The 20,326-nt window shown below is 41.3% G+C and overlaps 1 long non-coding RNA gene across 3 annotated transcripts in view; it reads left to right on the top strand.

The window, feature by feature from the left end:
* Positions 1-20,326, top strand: part of LOC123329266 — a 90,265-nt gene that overhangs the window by 33,691 nt on the left and 36,248 nt on the right. The window contains exon 4 of one of the 3 annotated variants that reach the window (XR_006544653.2): positions 7,172-7,583. The exons of the other annotated variants lie outside the window; for them this stretch is intronic. This is a non-coding gene — a long non-coding RNA (uncharacterized LOC123329266). Of the gene's footprint in view, positions 1-7,171; positions 7,584-20,326 lie in introns of those variants that run through there. 3 annotated transcript variants of the gene reach the window in all.

Below are 20,326 nucleotides of genomic sequence, written 5' to 3'. Positions count from 1 at the left end.
TGTTCTTCACATCTGTCTATTTCTGCTTTGCAAATAGGTTTGTCTGTACTGTTTTTCTAGATTCCACATACATGCATTAATAGACAGTATTTGGTTTTCTCCTTCTGACTGACTTCATTCTGTGTGACAGTCTCTAGGTCTGTCCACATCTCTGCAAATGGCAAAATTTTGTTCCTTTTAATGGATGAGTAATATTCCAATGTATATATGTACCACATCTTCTTTATTCTTCTATTGATGGACATTTAGGTTGCTTCCATATCCTGGCCATTGTAAACAGTGCTGCAACGAATATTGGGATACATGTGTCTTTTAGAATTATGGTTTTCTCTGGATATATGCCAAGGAGTGAGATTCTGGGTCATATAGTAACTCTGTTTTTAATTTTTTAAGGAACCTCCATACTGTTCTCCATAGTGGCTGCACCAGTTTACATCCCCACCAACAATGTAAGAAGGTTCCCTTTTCTCCTGCATTTATTGTGTGTAGGTTTTTTGATAATGGCCATTCTGACTGGTAGGAAGGTCATACCTCATTGTAGTTCTGATTTGCATCTCTATAATAATTAGTGATGTTGAGCATCTTTTCACGTGCCTGTTGGCCATCTGTATGTTGTCTTTGAAAAGATATCTATTTAGGTCTTCTATCCACTCTTTGATTGGGTTGTTTGTTTTGATATTGAGCTGCATGAGTTGTTTGTTTTGGAGTTTAATATCTTGTCAGTTCCTTCATTTGCAAATGTTTTCTCCCATTCTAAGGGTTGTCTTTTCACCTGGTTTCTGCTTTCTTTTTCTGTGCAAAAGCTTTTACATTTAGTTAGGTCCCATTTGTTTATTTTTGTTTTTATTTTGAGTACTCTAGGAGGCGCATCGTAAAAGATCTTGCTGTGATTTATGTAAAAAAGTGTTCTGCCAATGTTTTCTTCTAAGAGTTTTGTAGTGTCCGGTCTTACATTTAGGTCTTTAATCCATTTTGAGTTTATTTTTGTGTGTGGTGTTAGGGAGTGTTCTAATTTCATTCTTTTACATGTAACTGTCCAGTTTTCCCAGCACCATGTATTGAAGAGACTATCTTTTCTCCTTTGTATTAATATATTCTTGCTTCCCTGGTGGCTCAGATGGGAAAAAATCTGCCTGCAATATAGGGGACCCTGGTTTGATCCCTGGGTCAGGAAGATCCCCTGGAGAAGGAAATGGCAACCCACTCCAGTATTATTGCCTGGAGAATCTCATGGGCAGTGGAGCCTGGTGGGCTATAGTCTATGGGGTCGCAGAGTCAGACACAGCTGAGTGACTAACACACTGTGTGTCTCCTTTGTGCTATAACCGATTTTAAGCTGCCACCAAGTCACTAAGTTAGGAAGAGAAGCATGCAGTCGTCTCTAACACATCTGTGTCATCTAGCGCCAACACACTGGGGGTTGGGAACCAGTATTTGAGACCACACAGGTGCCAGCTAGCATCCTCACTACTGCCCTTGAGTGGAGTGGAAGGACTCATTCTGGGGGTGTAGATTTTCCTGGCAAGTGCTTTGGAAAGTTTTCTAAAATCAAGTTGCCCTCCTTGGTTCTAATAGTAGCATCTTCCCTGGTTATCTATGGCAGCAACGCCCAGCCTTTTTGACACCAGGATCAGTTTTTCCAGGAATCAGGGTGGGGAGATGGTTTCAGGATGATTCAAGCTTGTTACATTTACTGTGCATATTATTATTATTATGTCAGTTCCACCTCAGATCATCAGGCATTAGATCCTGGAGGTTAGGGATCCTTGATCTATGGGATTTGGGGGGTTCAGTCCCACCTCTCATGTGTGTTCAATTGTGCATTCGTGTCCAACTCTTTGTGACTTGACGGACATAGCCTGCCAAGCTCCTCTTGGCATGGAATTTTCCTGCCAAGAAAATTTCTTGCATGGAAAATTCCATTCCATGGAATTTTCCTGGCAAGAATACTGAACTGGGTTGCCATTTCCTCCTCCAGGGGATCTTCCCAACTTGGGGATTGAACCTGCGTCTCTTGCATCTCCTGCATTGCAGGCAGATTCTTTACTGCTGAGCCACCAAGGAAGTCCCACCTCTCATGTGAACATTTATCAAATCAAACACTCCTTGAGCTGAAGACCTTATGGGTCCTCTTCCCAACCCATTCATTTCAAGATGAGGCAGCTAAGGCTCAAAACAGTGAGGGGATTTTGTGACAACAGTCCATGATGTCAGAGATCTGACTCCTGGCTCTTTACCCAGGCATGTGTGTGGGTGTGAGAGAGAGAGAATGAATGAATGTGTTTATAATTGTAGCTTGCTGCTCCTCAAGGATGGACACAGGGGCCCTGCCTCCTAGTGACCCAGAGGGAGAGCTCAGAATGGATTGTTCTGGGTGGGGTAGGGATGGGCATCCGCCCACCAAGGTAGAATGCACTGTCCTCCCCCCTGACTTCTGCTGGGAGAAGAGAAAGAAGGAGCAGCCTGAGAGGAAGGGAAGTCAGGTTCTGGCCAGAAAACTGCAGCGTTGGCCTCAGATGGAACAAACACTGACAGAACTCCTCTCTGGAGGTCAGAGTGTGAATTACCCAGATCAAAGGAAAGCTCTGCCTGACACCAGGCTGTGTAAAAGGCAGAATTGCATGTCACTTTGTAAAACTGTAGGGATTTTCATTAGTTCATTTTTGATGGAAGGCGGAGGTGGTGGCAGGGTTGGCTGTAACAGTGGTGACTAAAGGGTGAGTGTTTGGAAAGGAAGACGCCCACTTCCCCGAAAAACAGAGGGTGCCTCGGCCTAATGTCACTGCGGGGGCAACACCTAGAGAAAGCATCCCTGGTAGCTGGTTTTGAGCAAAAGTACAAAAGAGCTGAAGGCTGAGACGTGATAAATGGCTGTTGTTGAGAACTGTAGAGATGCAGATGATTTATTTTTTTTCCTCTGCATACTGATGGGATGCTGAGAAAGGTTGTAGTGGGTTTTGAATGATTAGGATTATCAAAGATGGAAACTAAATTGTCTGAATCAGTAGTCTCCCCATTGCCATCCAACTCACTTTTTTTTCTCCTGTTCTTTTTATAAAACACCGACCACATTCTTGCCCTTTAGGGAGGTCCTTCTCCTGAAAAGCTGCCATTTCCCACCCCTGGTACTCAGCAGAGCCCTGACTAGCTCCTAAGGATGGAGCTCATAATTGTGGATATTCCCGAGAACCTGTGGGAGGAGCTAGGGACCCTCTGTGGGTTGTGTGGGCCCACATGTAACTTCTCCAATGGACTATGGTGGACTGACACTGGCTTTGTCATGGAAATGTCTTGCTTTACAGTCTCAAGTAGAGAACAGAGCTATAGGAAAGCCAAGTCCTACTTACATGTTGAGCTTAAGTATCAGCCTCCCTCCTTGTCAAGGCAGCCCCCCTTCCAGTGCATCTGGCTAAGGTGTAGGTGTGGCTTCCGTCTCTCTGGAGGGGGCGCTTCATCATACTCCTGATTTGAGAACTCTCCCATCCCTCCGGGATCGCACTTCCCTACTGGCCACTCACAGCCACACCCCGCCCTGGGTACCAGGGGAAGGAGGGATGTGGAGTTAGTCACAGCTCCCTTCCCTGCCCCATGATGTTAGGGTCCACACCAGCACCACACAGGGCTGCACTGTTCACAGAGCATTTTGTTAGACTTAACAACAGGGGAGAGCATCACTAAGCAGGACAAAACTTAACCCGCCATGGACAAAAATAATCACTTGCTTTAAGGATGAGGAATTTATTTATTGAAATGGAATAATCTTCAATATATATTTTTAAATATGTGAAGTATAGAGTAGTATTGTTATATGTGTGTGTGTTCTCTGAATACCCTGAGGTAGGCTATTCTTAAGACCTTGCATTTTTTGGTTCAATCATCGAAACCTAAGCTCTGTTTCAGTGGTTAAAAGGGACTCCCTATACCTTCTCTCTCTTCTTTTTTACTGAGATTTAACTGACATAAAACATTGTACAGTCAACCCTTGAACAATGTGAGGATTAAGGGCACTGATAGCCCCCCACACACATACACACAGTCAAAAATCTGCATGTAACTTCACAGTTGGCCCTTCCCATTTGTGGGTTTGGATCTGCATCCACTGTTCTGTGTTTTTGGGTTCTGTATCCATGGATCTTGTAGTGTATATTTATTGAAAAAATTTTAAGACCTGTACTGTTCAGATCTATGCTGTACAAGGGCTGAGTGTTTTAGGTGTACAACATGATGATTTGATACATGTGTAGATTATGAAATGATTACCTCAGTAAATTTAATTGACTTTCATCACTACAGTTATAATTTTTCTTGCGATAAGAACTTTTAAGATTTATTTTCAACAATTTTCGAACATATAATACTGCATTGTTACTATACTCACAATGCTGGACACTATCGCACCCCCAGGACTTACTTATCGCGTAACTAGAAGTTTGTACTTTTTAACCCTCTTTACCTATTTTGCCTACCTCCCACCCCCATGCCTCTGGCAATCACTGACCTGTTCTCTATATCTCTGAGTTCAGTTTCTTTTTAGATTCTACCTGTAAGTAAGATGATACAGTATTTCTCTTTCTCTGTCTGTCTTATTAAACTTAGCATAAAGTCCTCAAGGTTCATCCATGTTGTTCCAAATGGCAGCATTTCCTTCTTTATTATGGCTGAATTTTAGGTAACAGCCATCACATTACATCTACTTTATCCATTCATCTGCTGATAGATACTTAGATTGCTTTTGTATCTTGGCTATTGTAAATAATGCAGCAGTGAACATGGGGATGCAGAGAGCTTTTCAAGATAGTGGGGCTGCTGCATCATCTGGTAGTTCAACTTTTAATTTCTGGAAGAACTTCTGTAGTGGCCACACCAATTTACATTCCCACCGACAGTGTACAAAGGTGCCCTTTTATCCACGTCCTCTCTAATACTTGTTATTTCTTATCTTTTTGATAATGGCCATTCGAACAGGTATGAGGTAATATCTTGTGGTTTTGATTTACAGTTCCCTGATGATTAGTGATGTTGAGCACTTTTTCATGTTGATGTTGAGTGCTTGTTGACTATTTATATGACTTCTTTCGAAAAATTGACTATTCAGTTCCTCGGTATATTTTTGATTGGATATTTTTGGAGTTTTTTTTCCTATTGAGCAGTGTGCATTCTCTGCCTTTTTAGAGGGAATTAACCCCTTATCAGATTAGTGATTTGCAAATATTTTCTTCCATTTGGTAGGTTGCTTTTCATTTGTTGATGATTTCCTTTGTTCTGAAGAAGCTTATTGTTTTATTTTTGCTTTTCTTACCTTTGCTTTTGGTGCCAAATTGAGAAAATTATTGCCAAGACCAATGTCAAGGAGCTTACTCCCTATCATTTCTTTGGAGTTTTACCGTTTCAGGTCTTACATTCAAATTTTTAACGTACTTTGAGTTTATTTTTGTGTATGGTATAAGATAGTGATCCAGTTTTATTCTTTTGCCTGTTGGTTGTCCTGTTTTCCTGACATTGTATTTTGAAGAGACGATCCTTTCCCTGCTATATACACATGGTTCCTTAATTGACCGAATATGCACATGTTTATTTCTGGGGTCTCTGTTCTCTTCCATTGATCTGTGTGTCTGCTTTTATGCCAATACCATGTTGTTTGATTACTATAACTTTGTAATATAGTTTGAAATCAGGAAGCATAATGCCTCCAGGTTTGTTCCTGCTCCAGTTCCTTTGTCTGTTTGGGTCTTTGTGGTTCCATGAAAATGTTAGAATTGTTCGTTCTATTTTTGTGAAAAATACCATTGTACGGATTGTACTGAATTTGTAGCTTGCTTTGAATGGTCAGACATTTTAGTAATATTAATTACTTCCATCCAGGGGCACAGACTATCTTCCCATTTATTTGTGTCTGTATTTTCTTTTATCAATGTCTTACATATTTCAGTGTACAAGTCTTTTGCCTCCTTGGTTAAATTTATTCCTAGGCATTTTACTCTTTTTGATGCAATTATAATTGGGATTGCTTTCTTAATTTCTCTTTCTGATAGTTTATTATTTATGTTAAAAAAAGCAGCAGATTTTTGTATGTTAATTTTGTATCCTGAAACTTTACTGAATTCATTTACTAGTACAAATAATTTTTTAATAGCATCTTTAGAATTTTCTACATATGGTATCATGTTATCTGCAAACTATGACAGTTTTGCTTCTTCCTTCCCAATTTGGATTCCTTTCATTTGTTGTCTGATTGCTTTGGTGAGGACTTTCAGTATTATGCTGAATAAAAGCTGCAAAAGTGGACATCCTTGATCTTGGAGGAAATGCTTTCTGTGTTTCACCACTGAGAATGTTGTTGGCCATAGGTTTGTTATTATGATGAGGTATGTTCCCTCTGCACCCACTTTGTTAATAGGTTTTGATGTAATGAATGTTGAATTTTGTCAAAAGCTTTTTCTGAGGCTATTGAGATGATCATATGATTTTCTTCAGTTTGTTAATATGGTGTGTCACACTGACTGAGTTGCAGATACTGATCCATCCTTGCATCCCTGGAACAAATGCCATTTGCTCATAGTGTAGGATCATTTTAATGTATTTTTGAAAAGGTTAAAATCATTGGCTGAGGACCTACTAAAAGTCAGGCATGTGGGAGGTTCTTTACACACATGACCTCATGGGCTCGATGTAGTGCTCTGGGCAGCTATTATTATTTGCATTTCATAGGTTTCTATTCCAGAACTATCTGACCCCAAAGCCTTGCCCTTTCTGTTAATCTAGTCTGCCTCCTGCTAGAATTAAGGCGAGACTGTCACCATGCAGGGCTACTAGGAAAGTCACATTTCTGCAAGTAAGGATGACACACCTCCCTTTGTCACTATTAATATCATTCTGATAGTTTTTATAAAAAGGTAGAAAGACTACAGTAATGAAGTGAGCAAGCCCCTGAGGTCCTGGGCAAAAGTCTCAGTTTGGAAATTTAGTATTTGTATGACTCTGAGAATAATAGCAGCCATGGACTAAATTATGTCCCTCACCCCATTTCACAAATTCGTATGTTGAAGCTCTGATGGTATTTGTAGATGGGTTCTTTGGGAGGTAATTAGGACCAAGTGAGGTCAAGCACCTTAATCTGATGGGATTAATGTCTTATAGGAGATAACAGAGAGCTCTCTCTCACCCTGTGCAGGCACAGAGCTAAGGGCATGTGAGGACACAGTGAGGAGGTCAGCAAGAGAGCCCGCACCAGAAAATGAATCTTTTGGCACCTTCTAGTGTCCATAACAATGGCACCCTACTCCAGTACCCTTGCCTGGAGAATCCCAGGGATGGAGGAGCCTGGTGGGCTGCCGTCTATGGGGTCACACAGAGTCGGACATGACTGAAGCGACTTAGCAGCAACAGCAGCAGCAGCAGTGTCCGTAACTGTGAGAAAATAAGTTTCAGTTGTTTGAGGCACTCAGTCTATGGTATATTGCTATGTCCTTCCAAGCAGACTGATGGAATAGCTAACACCATCATAAGCATTTTGTAAACATCAACTATTCTGGTGTACACCACTGAGGAAGATACTGCTTTATCATTATCTACATAATACAGTTCTGGTGCTGAAGAAGACTCTTGAGAGTCTCTTGGACAGCAAGGAGATCAAACCAGTCAATTCTAAAGGAAATCAACCCTGAATATTCATTGGAAGGACTGATGCTGAAGCTGAACCTCCAATACTTTGGCCACCTGATGTGAAGAGCCAACTCATTGGAAAAGACCCTGATGCTGGGAAAGATTGAAGACAGGAAGAGAAAGGGGCGACAGAGGATAAGATGGTTGGATGGCATCATCAACTCAATGGACATGAGTGTGAGCAAACTCCAGGAGATAGTGAAAGACAGGGAACCTGGTGTGCTGCAGTCCATGCGGTCACAAAGAATTGGACATGACTGAGCGACTGAACAACAACAACATGATACAACTGAAAAACCTAAAGCTTAGAGAGGCCAGAGACCTTGGTAGTGAAAAGTAATTCAGGCACCAGAAAATTAGTGCACATATCAATGGAAAGAAGATCAGTAGTTTCCCTGTGCCAGGACAAAGGAGACTGCCTGCAAAGAGACACAGAGAAACTTTGGTGGGGCGTGATGGAAATAGTCTACATTTTGTTTTATATCATAGTGGAGTTCCATGGTTATATATATTGGTTAGAATTCATTGGACTATATAGCTAAAATGGGCACATTTTATTTTTTTTAATTTTATTTTATTTTTAAACTTTACAATATTGTATTGGTTCTGCCATATATCAAAATGAATCCACCACAGGCATACACGTGTTCCCCATCCTGAACCCTCCTCCCTCCTCCCTCCCCATACCATCCCTCCGAGTCATCCCAGTGCACCAGCCCCAAGCATCCAGTATCGTGCATCGAACCTGGACTGGCAATTTGTTTCATATATGATATTATACATATTTCATTGCCATTCTCCCAAATCATCTCACCCTCTCCCTCTCCCACAGAGTCCAAAAGACTATTCTATACATCAGTGTCTCTTTTGCTGTCTCGTATACAGGGTTATTGTTACCATCTTTCTAAATTTCATATATATGCGTTAGTATACTGTATTGGTGTTTTTCTTTCTGGCTTACTTTACTCTGTATAATAGGCTCCAGTTTCATCCACCTCATTAGAACTGATTCAAATGTATTCTTTTTAATGGCTGAGTAATTGTGTATATGTACCATAGCTTTCTTATCCATTCATCTGCTGATGGACATTGAGGTTGCTTCCATGTCCTGGCTATTATAAACAGTGCTGCGATGAACATTGGGGTACACGTGTCTCTTTCCCTTCTGGTTTCCTCAGTGTGTATGCCCAGCAGTGGGATTGCTGGATCATAAGGCAGTTCTATTTCCAGTTTTTTAAGGAATCTCCACACTGTTCTCCATAGTGGCTGTATTAGTTTGCATTCCCACCAACAGTGTAAGAGGGTTCCCTTTTCTCCACATCCTCTCCAGCACTTATTACTTGTAGACTTTTGGATCGCAGCCATTCTGACTGGTGTGAAATGGTACCTAATAGTGGTTTTGATTTGCATTTCTCTGATAATGAGTGATGTTGAGCATCTTTTCATGTGTTTGTTAGCCATCTGTATGTCTTCTTTGGAGAAATGTCTATTTAGTTCTTTGGCCCATTTTTTGATTGGGTTGTTTATTTTTCTGGAATTGAGCTGTAGGAGTTGCTTGTATATTTTTGAGATTAGTTGTTTGTCAGTTGCTTCATTTGCTATTATTTTCTCCCATTCTGAAGGCTGTCTTTTCACCTTGCTTATAGTTTGCTTTGTTCTGCAGAAGCTCTTAAGTTTAATTAGGTCCCATTTGTTTATTTTTGCTTTTATTTCCAATATTGTGGGAGGTGGGTCATAGAGGATCCTGCTGTGATGTATGTCAGAGAGTGTTTTGCCTATGTTCTCCTCTAGGAGTTTTATAGTTTCTGGTCTTACGTTGAGATCTTTAATCCATTTTGAGTTTATTTTTGTGTATGGTGTTAGAAAGTGGTCTAGTTTCATTCTTTTACAAGAGGTTGACCAGTTTTCCCAGTACCACTTGTTAAAGAGATTGTCTTTAATCCATTGTATATTCTTGCCTCCTTTGTCAAAGATAAGGTGTCCATAGGTGCGTGGATTTATCTCTGGGCTTTCTATTTTGTTCCATTGATCTATATTTCTGTCTTTGTGCCAGTACCATACTGTCTTGATGACTGTGGCTTTGTAGTAGAGCCTGAAGTCAGGTAGGTTGATTCCTCCAGTTCCATTCTTCTTTCTCAAGATCGCTTTGGCTATTCGAGGTTTTTTGTATTTCCATACAAATTGTGAAATTATTTGTTCTAGCTCTGTGAAGAATACCGTTGGTAGCTTGATAGGGATTGCATTGAATCTATAAATTGCTTTGGGTAGTATACTCGTTTTCACTATATTGATTCTTCCATTCCATGAACATGGTATATTTCTCCATCTATTAGTGTCCTCTTTGATTTCTTTCACCAGTGTTTTATAGTTTTCTATATATAGGTCTTTAGTTTCTTTAGGTAGATATATTCCTAAGTATTTTATTCTTTTCATTGCAATGGTGAATGGAATTGTTTCCTTAATTTCTTTCTGTTTTCTCATTATTAGTGTATAGGAATGCAAGGGATTTCTGTGTGTTGATTTTATATCCTGCAAGTTTACTATAATCATTGATTAGTTCTAGTAATTTTCTGGTGGAGTCTTTAGGGTTTTCTATGTAGAGAGGATCATGTCATCTGCAAACAGTGAGAGTTTTACTTCTTTTCCAATTTGGATTCCTTTTATTTCTTTTTCTGCTCTGATTGCTGTGGCTAAAACTTCCAAAACTATGTTGAATAGTAATGGTGAAAGTGGGCACCCTTGTCTTGTTCCTGACTTTAGAGGAAATGCTTTCAATTTTTCACCATTGAGGATAATGTTTGCTGTGGGTTTGTCATATATAGCTTTGATTATGTTGAGGTATGTTCCTTCTATTCCTGCTTTCTGTAGAGTTTTGATCATAAATGGATGTTGAATTTTGTCAAAGGCTTTCTCTGCATCTATGGAGATAATCATATGGTTTTTATTTTTCAATTTGTTAATGTGGTGTATTACATTGATTGATTTGCGGATATTGAAGAATCCTTGCATCCCTGGGATAAAGCCCACTTGGTCATGGTGTATGATCTTTTTAATGTGTTGTTGGATTCTGATTGCTAGAATTTTGTTAAGGATTTTTGCATCTATGTTCATCAGTGATATTGGCCTGTAGTTTTCTTTTTTGTGTGGCATCTTTGTCAGGTTTTGGTATTAGGGTGATGGTGGCCTCATAGAATGAGTTTGGAAGTTTACCTTCCTCTGCAATTTTCTGGAAGAGTTTGAGTAGGATTGGTGTTAGCTCTTCTCTAAATTTTTGGTAGAATTCATCTGTGAAGCTGTCTGGACCTGGGCTTTTGTTTGCTGGAAGATTTTTGATTACAGTTTCAATGTCCGTGCTTGTGATGGGTCTGTTAAGATTTTCTATTTCTTCCTGGTTCAGTTTTGGAAAGTTGTACTTTTCTAAGAATTTGTCCATTTCTTCCACATTGTCCATTTTATTGTCATATAATTGCTGATAGTAGTCTCTTATGATCCTTTGTATTTCTGTGTTGCCTGTTGTGATCTCTCCATTTTCATTTCTAATTTTATTGATTTGATTTTTCTCCCTTTGTTTCTTGAGTCTGGCTAATGGTTTGTCAATTTTATTTATCCTTTCAAAGAACCAGCTTTTGGCTTTGTTGATTTTTGCTATGATCTCTTTTGTTTCTTTTGCATTTATTTCTGCCCTAATTTTTAAGATTTCTTTCCTTCTACCAAACCTGGGGTTCTTCATTTCTTCCTTTTCTAGTTGCTTTAGGTGTAGAGTTAGGTTATTTATTCGACTTTTTTCTTGTTTCTTGAGGTGGCACATTTTATTATATGTGATTTATAACTCAGTAAAGATGATTGAAAAACTTTTAAGAAAAATAAAAGATTCTTATTGTTAAAAGAAGAAAAAAGATAACTAAAGTCAGACCACTTGGGTCTGAATCCTAGCTTCATTACAGATTCATTGTGTAATTCTGATCAAGTTACTTGATCTCTCTGGGTCTCTCAGCCTCTAGCTTCTCATCTGTTAAATGGAGATAAAATGTTCTCTTAATATATATTTTAAGACAGCCATAAAAATATTTTGCACTGTTTTATTTATACATTCGTCCAACAAATGTATGATGTTCACCTTCTACATGTTCCTTCTACACTCTTCCGGGTGGGAAGGATGGACCCAGCCTTCTGGGTGGTATTGTTGTGCAGTTGCTGAATCATGTTTCTTTGTGACCTCATGGACCGCAGCACACCAGGCTTCCCTATTCTTTACTACCTTCCAAAGTTTGCTCAAACTCATGTCCATTGAGTCATTGATGCCATCCAACCGTCTCATCCTCTGTCACCCCCTTGTCCTGCCGTGATCTTTCCCGGCATTGGGGTTTTTTCCAGTGAGTCAGCTCTTTGCATCAGGTGGCCAAAGTATTGGTGCTTCTGCTTCAGCATGAGTCTTTCCAATGCATATTCAGGGTTGGTTTCCTTTAGGATTGACTAATTTGATCTCTTTGCTGTCCAAGGCCATATACAAAATAGACGGAGTTCCTGTCCTCCTGGAGCTAATTTTCCAGTGAGGATGGGGGAGACCATTGACAAATTAAAATAAAATAACTGTGGATGGAAATGGAAATATGTTATGAATTAGTATAGACAAAGTAATACAGTTAGCTAGGGAATATATTAGAGAGTGTACCCAAGGAAAGGGTGCTGAACCAAGGGATGACTGAACCAAATTTTAAGGTGAAGTAGGAGGAGGTGGAGGAGGAGGTCATGCAGAAATCTGAAGGATGAGAGCTCCAGGCAGAAAGAATGACACGTGCAAAGGCCCTGAGGCTGGAATGACCTTGAATAGTAAGGAATTAAAAGCCCAGGATGACTGGAGAGGAGTGAGCAAGCTGAGAGCCAGGAGCAAGGAGAATGGTCTCAGGTAGGTCTGAGGAGGGCAGGGATCAGTGGCTTTTCAGGGATTATGAAGGCCATGAGAAGCCATTGGAAGGTTTACAAAGGGGATTAAGAAGACCTGACTTCACCTTACCACAATCACTCTATGCTATGGAAAATTAGCTGTAGAAGAAACAAATATAGAAGCAAGGAACCTCATAGGAAGCTGTTGTAGCAGTACAGATGCTGAGGGCTTGGACTGTACAGGGTGGTGGCCTTGGACCATTATGGTGGCCTTGGAGAAGGAGAGAAGTGATGATTCTGGACATATACTGGTGATAAGCTCTTGCCAATGTATTGGATGAGGGAAAAGAGAAAAAGAAATGCATCAAGAATGACTCTTGTGTTTTTGGCTTGTGCTATTGGGCAGATCTTGGTGTCTCTTGCAGTAAGGGAAACTCAGAAAATTAAGAGTTCTGCTTTAGACTTGAAAATATGGAGCTACACATTAGACAACCACATGGAAATGGTATGTGTGTAGGTGGATCTGAGTCTGGAGTTCAGGGACAAGTTGAAGCTAAAGATAGAAGGCAATGTCCATAGCATTGTAAAGTGTATTGTTATTGCATCGCCTTGAAACTGCAGTGGACCCCATCTCTCCTGTCTCCCTCCAAGGTCTAGTTCAGTGTCTCTAGGTGCCTACACAAAGCAAAGTCTAGGGACCGGGAAGGGGAGGCGAATATAGAGATGCTTCTTAATAGACACTGATAGCCAGTCACCACATTCCAGTGAATAATTCCCTTTCCTGCAGGATCATATATATGTTCAGACTCCTTCTAACCCCCTGTTTTTCAGGTCATATGTTAAAAGTCACCTTCTCAGAAAGACCTTCTCTAGCCTTGCTATCTAAAATAGGTCTCCTCTCTTGGTTTCCAACCCTACTGCAACCTTTCCTCACCCAGCACACTATTAATTTCATTCCTGTCATTCATTTATAATTATTAGTTGATGTTTTTTATTTCTCCCCTCCATTGTGGAAAGAATTAGACTGTATAATGGAAGGAACCCTACATGTGTGGTCATCACTGTCAGCCAGAACTCACACCATGCCTGGCACATAATAAGTGCTCAATAAATGCTTGTTGACGTGAATGAGCTGCTCTTGCCAGATACACCACGAGTGGATTAATTGATGCTCTGAGCATGGACTGGAGTAGCCATTACTCCAGATCATCAAGCCCTCTGCCCAAGAGGAATGGGTTTGGTTTTGTTCATAATAAAAAACATTTAACATGAGCTCTACCCTCTTAACAAAATAGTCATACTCATAGAAGCTGAGAGTAGAATGGTATTTGCCAGGAGCAGGGACATTTGTAAGTCATGTCTGACTTTTTATGACCTCATAGACTGTGGCCTGCCAGGCTCATCTGTCCATGGGATTTCCCAGATGAGGATGCTGAAGTGGGTTGGCATTTCCTTCTCCAGGGGATCTTCCCAACTCAGGGATTGAACCTGCATCTCCTGCATTGGCAGATGGATTCTTTACCACTGAGCCACCAGGAAAGCCCAAAAGGGACATGGGAAGTGGCTATCCGATGGGTATAAACTTTCAGTGTGCAAGACGAGTCAGGTCTAAGGAACTGCAGTATAAAGTCGACACAGGGAATAATCACCAGGTAGCGTAGAGGCAAACAGCACAGCGGAATTCCAAGACGTACAGGCGTGGGGCGCCATTGGCATCCATCACTAAGCAGGATGGCATATACACCCTTATCAGCAGGATCATGGCCCAGAGATGGGTGGATCCACTGTAACTCCCTGCTAAGCTCCTGAAATGGAAGATCTATGTAAGTGTTTTGAGTTATTCTCTTAAGATGTCAGGGCCAGCAAGCTGAAAACCCATGTGGCTGTTTGCCAACTGCCAGGTTTAAAATCTAGTACCTTCCATGGAAACTGAAACTGAGAAGATATTTAAAGGTTTCTAATCAAGAACTGTCCCCTGCAGGGGAAGGCTATTTTTATGTTCCATCCCAACAAAGTGGAGAGTTCTGGGAATGCAGCATGTACCCAGCGTCTGGGAGAGGAATGGGAATGGGAAGTTCAGTGCTAGCTCTCCTAAAAACAAGGCTGAAAATATCACGGAGCTCTGCTTCCTGGCAACATCTGTCCTCCAAATCTCTTGAGAGCTGGGAAGAAGGGACAGTGGGCCCAGTAAAGAAAATATGCAGTGAAGTGACAGTAAGAGTTATAAAGGGAAGTTGAAATGGTTGAGATGGGGTATTCTTTTTTTTTTTAATTGAAGTATAGTTGATTTACCATGTTGTGTTAGTTTCTGGTGTACAGCAAACTGATTCAGTTATATATATATATATATATATATATATATATATATATATTTGTTTTCATATTCTTTTCCATTGTGATTTATTTTAAGGTATTGAATAGAGTTCCCTGTGCTATACAGTAGGACTTTGGTGTTTATCTATTTCACATATAGTAGTTTGAATCTACTAATTCCAAATTCTTATTTATCCCTCCCTCACCCCCTTTCTGGAGAAGGCAATGGCACCCCACTCCAATACTCTTGCCTGGAAAATCCCATGCACAGAGGAGCTTGGAAGGCTGCAGTCCATGGGGTCGCTGAGGGTTGGACAGGACTGAGCGACTTCACTTTCACTTTTCACTTTCATGCATTGGAGAAGGAAATGGCAACCCACTCCAGTGTTCTTGCCTGGAGAATCCCAGGGACGGGGGAGCCTGGTGGGCTGCCATCTGTGGGGTGGCACAGAGTCGGACACGACTAAAGTGACTTAGCAGCTTAGCACCCCCTTTCATTGAGTTAGACAAGGCTGTGGTCCGTGGGATCAGATAGGCCTGTCGTCCGTGATTGTGGTTTCTGTCTGTCTGCCCTCTGATGCCCTCTCTCAGTGCCTACTGTCTTACTTCAGCTTCTTGTATGCGGGACGTGGGGTATCTCTTCATGGCTGCTCCAGCAAAGCGCAGCTGCTGCTCCTTATCTTGGACATGGGGTAGCTCCTCTCAGTGCTTACTCCTTGGAAGGAAAGTTATAACCAACCTAGACAGCATATTAAAAGGCAGAGACATTACTTTGTCAACAAAGGTCCTTCTAGTTAAGGCTCTGGTTTTTTCCAGTAGTCATGTATGGATGTGAGAGTTGGACTATAAAGAAAGCTGAGTGCTGAAGAATTGATGCCTTTGAACTGTGGTGTTGGAGAAGACTCTTGAGAGTCCCTTGGACTGCAAGGAGATCCAACCAGTCCATCCTAAAGGAGATCAGTCCTGGGTGTTCATTGGTAGGACTGATGTTGAAGCTGAAAGAAACTCCAATATTTTGGCCACCTGATGTGAAGAGCTGACTCACTTGAAAAGACCCTGATATTGGGAAAGATTGAGGGCAGGAGGAGAAGGGGATGGCAGAGGATGAGATGGTTGGATGGCATCACCCAATCAATGGACATGGGTTTGGGTGGACTCCGGGAGTTGGTGATGGACAGGGAGGCCTGGCATGCTGGAGTTCATGGGGTTGCAAAGAGTTGGACATGACTGAGCGACCGAACTGAACACCCCCTTTCCCCTTTGGTAATCATGTTTGTTCTCTATGTATATGAGTCTATTTCTCTTTTGTAAATAAGTTCGTTTGTATCATATTTTATATTCCACATATAAGTGATATCATAGGTATTTGTCTTTCTCTGTCTGACTTATCTTTACTATGATAATCTCTAGGTTCATCCACGTCGCTGCACGTGGCATTATTTCATACTTCTTATGGCTGAGTAGTATTCCATTGTATATATGTACCACATCTTTATCCATTCGTCTCTTGATGGACATTTAGGTTGTTTCCATTTCTTGACTATTGTGAACAGTGCTGCTATGAACACAAGGGTGCATGTATATTTTCAAATTATCATTTTCTCCAGATGGATGCCCTGGAGTAGGATTGCTACTTCATATGGCAACTCTATTTTTAGCTTTTTAAGGAAACTCCATACTGTTTTCTATAGTGGCTGTACCAATTTACATTCCCACCAATAGCCTAGGAGGGTTCCTAAAGGGTATTCTTAAGAGAATTGATGCTTTCAAACTGTGGTGCTGGAGAAGACTCTTGAAAGTCCCTTGGACTGCAGGGGGAGATGAGATGATTAATGGCATCACCCACTCAAAGGACATGAGTTTGAACAAACTCCGGGGGATAGTGAAGGACAGGGAAGACTAGAGTGCTGCACTTCATGGGGTTGCAAAGAGTCAGACATGACTTAGCAACTGAACAACAAAGTATTAATTTATGCATGTGAATTAGCCATTAGAGAGGCATGAAGGCAAAAGGAAAACCTGTCCAAATTTCCATTTTTCTGGAGGAGGTCAGAGTTCATAGGGTGAGAGAAATCATGATCCATGCAGGGAAATGTTAGAATTTACTACTCTTTTGAAATATTGTTTATGCCTCTTTTTAGTCTGATGAGAAATTATTTCTTTCTCACTAAATAGTGTGATAAAGTGCTAGAAACATCTGCATATATCAGTCACAGTATTTTGAAAGGGAAATCAGGAAAGGGAGGGCTTAGGACTTTGCAGCCCGAGTTTCCAGGAAAGAGGAGCTGGTGACCCTCCTGGCCCAAACCTTGCTGACATTTGATTGTTTGAGAGCCAGAAAATGGGAAGCAGTTGATGTGTACAAGCTTTTGTCTGGTTGGCACTGGTGTCTGACACCAAACTGGTAAAAATGAGAGTAGAACCTTTTCCTTGGAGGTGTAAGAATAGTTATCTGTGAAATGCTGTGTGGTTATATTTTCTTTGTTTTGCTTTGTGGGTTATAATTTTCCCTCTTCTCCCCACTACTACCCACAAAAAAAAAAGAGAGAGAGAGAGAAAATAATTCCATCCTTGAAATTCCCAGTGCAAAAGTAAAAATTAAAAATGGCCAAAAGTATTAATCAAAAGCATGTATAACCATGACCGACATGATTTTCAAAGTAGAAATAGGTTCTATGTGATGGGGGTTAGAGCTGTGGGAGAATCCCTTTCTTTTTTAGCTAAAAGCCAGTTGTAGCTCCCCCACCCTGAGGCCTCCCACCCCCACCAGTGACCCTGCTGCAGTCACTGGTGGGCCATCCATCACTGCAGGCAGATGGGGGTGCGGATGCTGCAGGCCCAGCTCCATCCTGCCTGCTGGGGTGGGTGATGGATGGGTGAGCATTATGGCAGGTGGGTGAGTGTTCTGTCATGGTGGCAGAACAAATATTCTTCTCATCATCACCAAGGCTCATGATCAGCACAAGAAAAATTTATGAGGATTTAAAAAAATTCTGTCTCTCAAACTGCTGTGTTGTTTTCTTGTCAGCAGTTCCCGTGGTGTACAGATCTTGGCAAGCAGGCAGACTGGGTGGGTGTGAAGGCTTATACCTCCAGGACACTGACAGGGGTTACCTGGAGGGGAGCCGTGAAAGCCCCGGGCTGGCCCCTCCCTGCATTCAACGTTTAGAAAGCTTTCACTTGGCCTTGGATTGGGTAACTCGGAGATTTACAATGATCTCCATCTTCCAAAATAAAGACCTGGGTCTGAGTTATTAACTCCAAGTAAAAAACTGCCTTGGGGATCTATCGCAGAGTCACATTTAAGGAAGAAAGCCAGCTTTCAGTGCCGCTTGCAGACAACAGGGTGGGTGTAGGCAGAACTGCTCCTTGGAGGAGATCCATGGACTTGAGCAAGTGTACAGAACCCATCTTCTTGATGTGTTTTCCAGGGCTATGTTGGAAAGCAAATATAGATATAAAAAGACTAGGTAGGTTGATTTTTAAATTTACTAATGGGGACATTAGTACATAGAAGCTGAATCATCTTCACATTACTTACAAAAGAACAATAATAAATCTCAGCACCGTGGGTTTGCCTCTCACAATGATGGCCTTCTGTTGGGGAAGCATTCTCTCCATCACTGGAAGTTTGCCTGTGGATCCTGAAGAGCAGTGGAGAAGGCTATAGACTGAATGTGTGTTCCCCCGCCACACACACACACCCAAATTCATTCGTCGATGCTCTGATCCCCAGTGTGAAGATATTTGAAGATGATGTCTTGGGGAGGTGATTAGGTCATGGGGTTGGAGGCCTCATGAGGGAATTAGTAACCTTACAAGAAACTACACAGAGATCTTTCTTCCTCTCTGCTTGCTGTCATTTGAGGATGTGAGAAGACAATCTAATCCAGGAAAAGGGCCCCCACCAGACACAAGATCTGTCAGAGCTTTGATCTTGAACTTCTGAGCTTCTAGAACTGTGAAAAGAAAGTTTGTTGTTGAAGCCTCCTTGTTGTTCAGTTGGTAAGTCACGTCTGACTCTGTGACCCCATGGACTGCAGTACGCCCCACTCCTCTGTCCTCATCTCTGTCCCAGAGTTTGCTCAATCCATGTCCATTGAGTTGGTGATGCCATCCAACCATCTCATCCTCTGCTGCCCCCTTGTCCTTTTGCCTTCCATCTTTCCCAGCATCAGGGTCTTTTCCAATGAATTGGCCCTTCCCATCAGGTGGCCAAAGTATTGGAGCTTTAGCATCAGTCTTTCCAATGAATATTCAGGGTTGATTTCCTGTAGGATTGACTGGTCTGATCCCCTTGAAGTTCAAGAGACTCTCAAGAGTCTTCTCTAACACTGCAATTCAAAAGCATCAATTCTTCAGTGCTCAGCCTTCTTTATGGTCCAACTCTCACATCCATACATGACTAATGGAAAAACTATAGGGCTCGACTCTGTGGACTTTTGTCGTCAAAGTGATGTCTCTGCTTTTTAATACACTGTCTAGGTTTGTCATTGCTTTCCTTCCAAGGAGCAAGCATCTTTTAATTTCATGGCTGCAGTCATTGCCTGCAGTGATTTTGGAGCCTAAGAAAATAAAATCTGTCCCTGTTTCCACTTTTTCCCCTCCTATTTGCCATGAAGTGATGAGAGCAGATGCCATGATCTTAGTTTTTTTAATGTTGCATTTCAAACCAGCTTTTTCACTGTCCTGTTTCACTCTAAAGAGGCTGTTTAGTTCCTCTTCACTTTCTGCCTTTAGGGTGGTATCATCTGCGTATCTGAGGTTATTGATATTTCTCCCAGCAATCTTGATTCCAGCTTGTGCTTCATCCAGCCCAGCATTTCTCATGATGTACTCTGCATATAAGTTAAATATGTAGGGTGACAGTATACAGCCTTGACGTACTCCTTTCCCAATTTGGAACCAGTCCATTGTTTCATGCCTGGTTCTAACTGTTGCTTCTTGAACTCAATACAGTTTTCTCAGGAGATAGGAAAGGTGGTCTGGTATTCCCATCTCTTTAAGAATTTTCCAGTTTGTTATGATTCACACAGTCAAAGGCCTTTAGTGTAGTCGGTGAAGCAGAAGTAGATGTTTTTCCTGGAACTCCTTTGCTTTCTGCATGATCCAACGAATGTTGACAATTGGATCTCTGGTTCCTCTGCCTCTTTGAAACCCAGCTTGTACAATCTGGAACTTCTTGGTTCACATACTGCTGAAGCCTAGCTTGAAGGAATTTGAGTATAACCTTGATAGCATGTGAAATGAGTGCAATTATACAGTAGTTTGAACATTCTTTGGCATTACCCTTCTTTGGGATTTAAATGAAAACTGACCTTTTCTAGTCCTGTGGCCACTGCTAAGTTTTCCAAATTTGCTGGCATATTGAGTGCAGCACTTTAATAGCATCATTTTTTAGGATTTGCAGTAACTCAACTGGAATTCCATCACCTTCACTAGCTTTAATTGTAATAATGCTTGCTAA

The sequence above is a fragment of the Bubalus bubalis genome, chromosome 14 (assembly GCF_019923935.1).
Source record: "Bubalus bubalis isolate 160015118507 breed Murrah chromosome 14, NDDB_SH_1, whole genome shotgun sequence".
NCBI lineage: Eukaryota > Metazoa > Chordata > Mammalia > Artiodactyla > Bovidae > Bubalus > Bubalus bubalis.
Note: the sequence above shows the minus strand (reverse complement) of the source record. Positions and strands in the feature narration are given on the sequence as shown.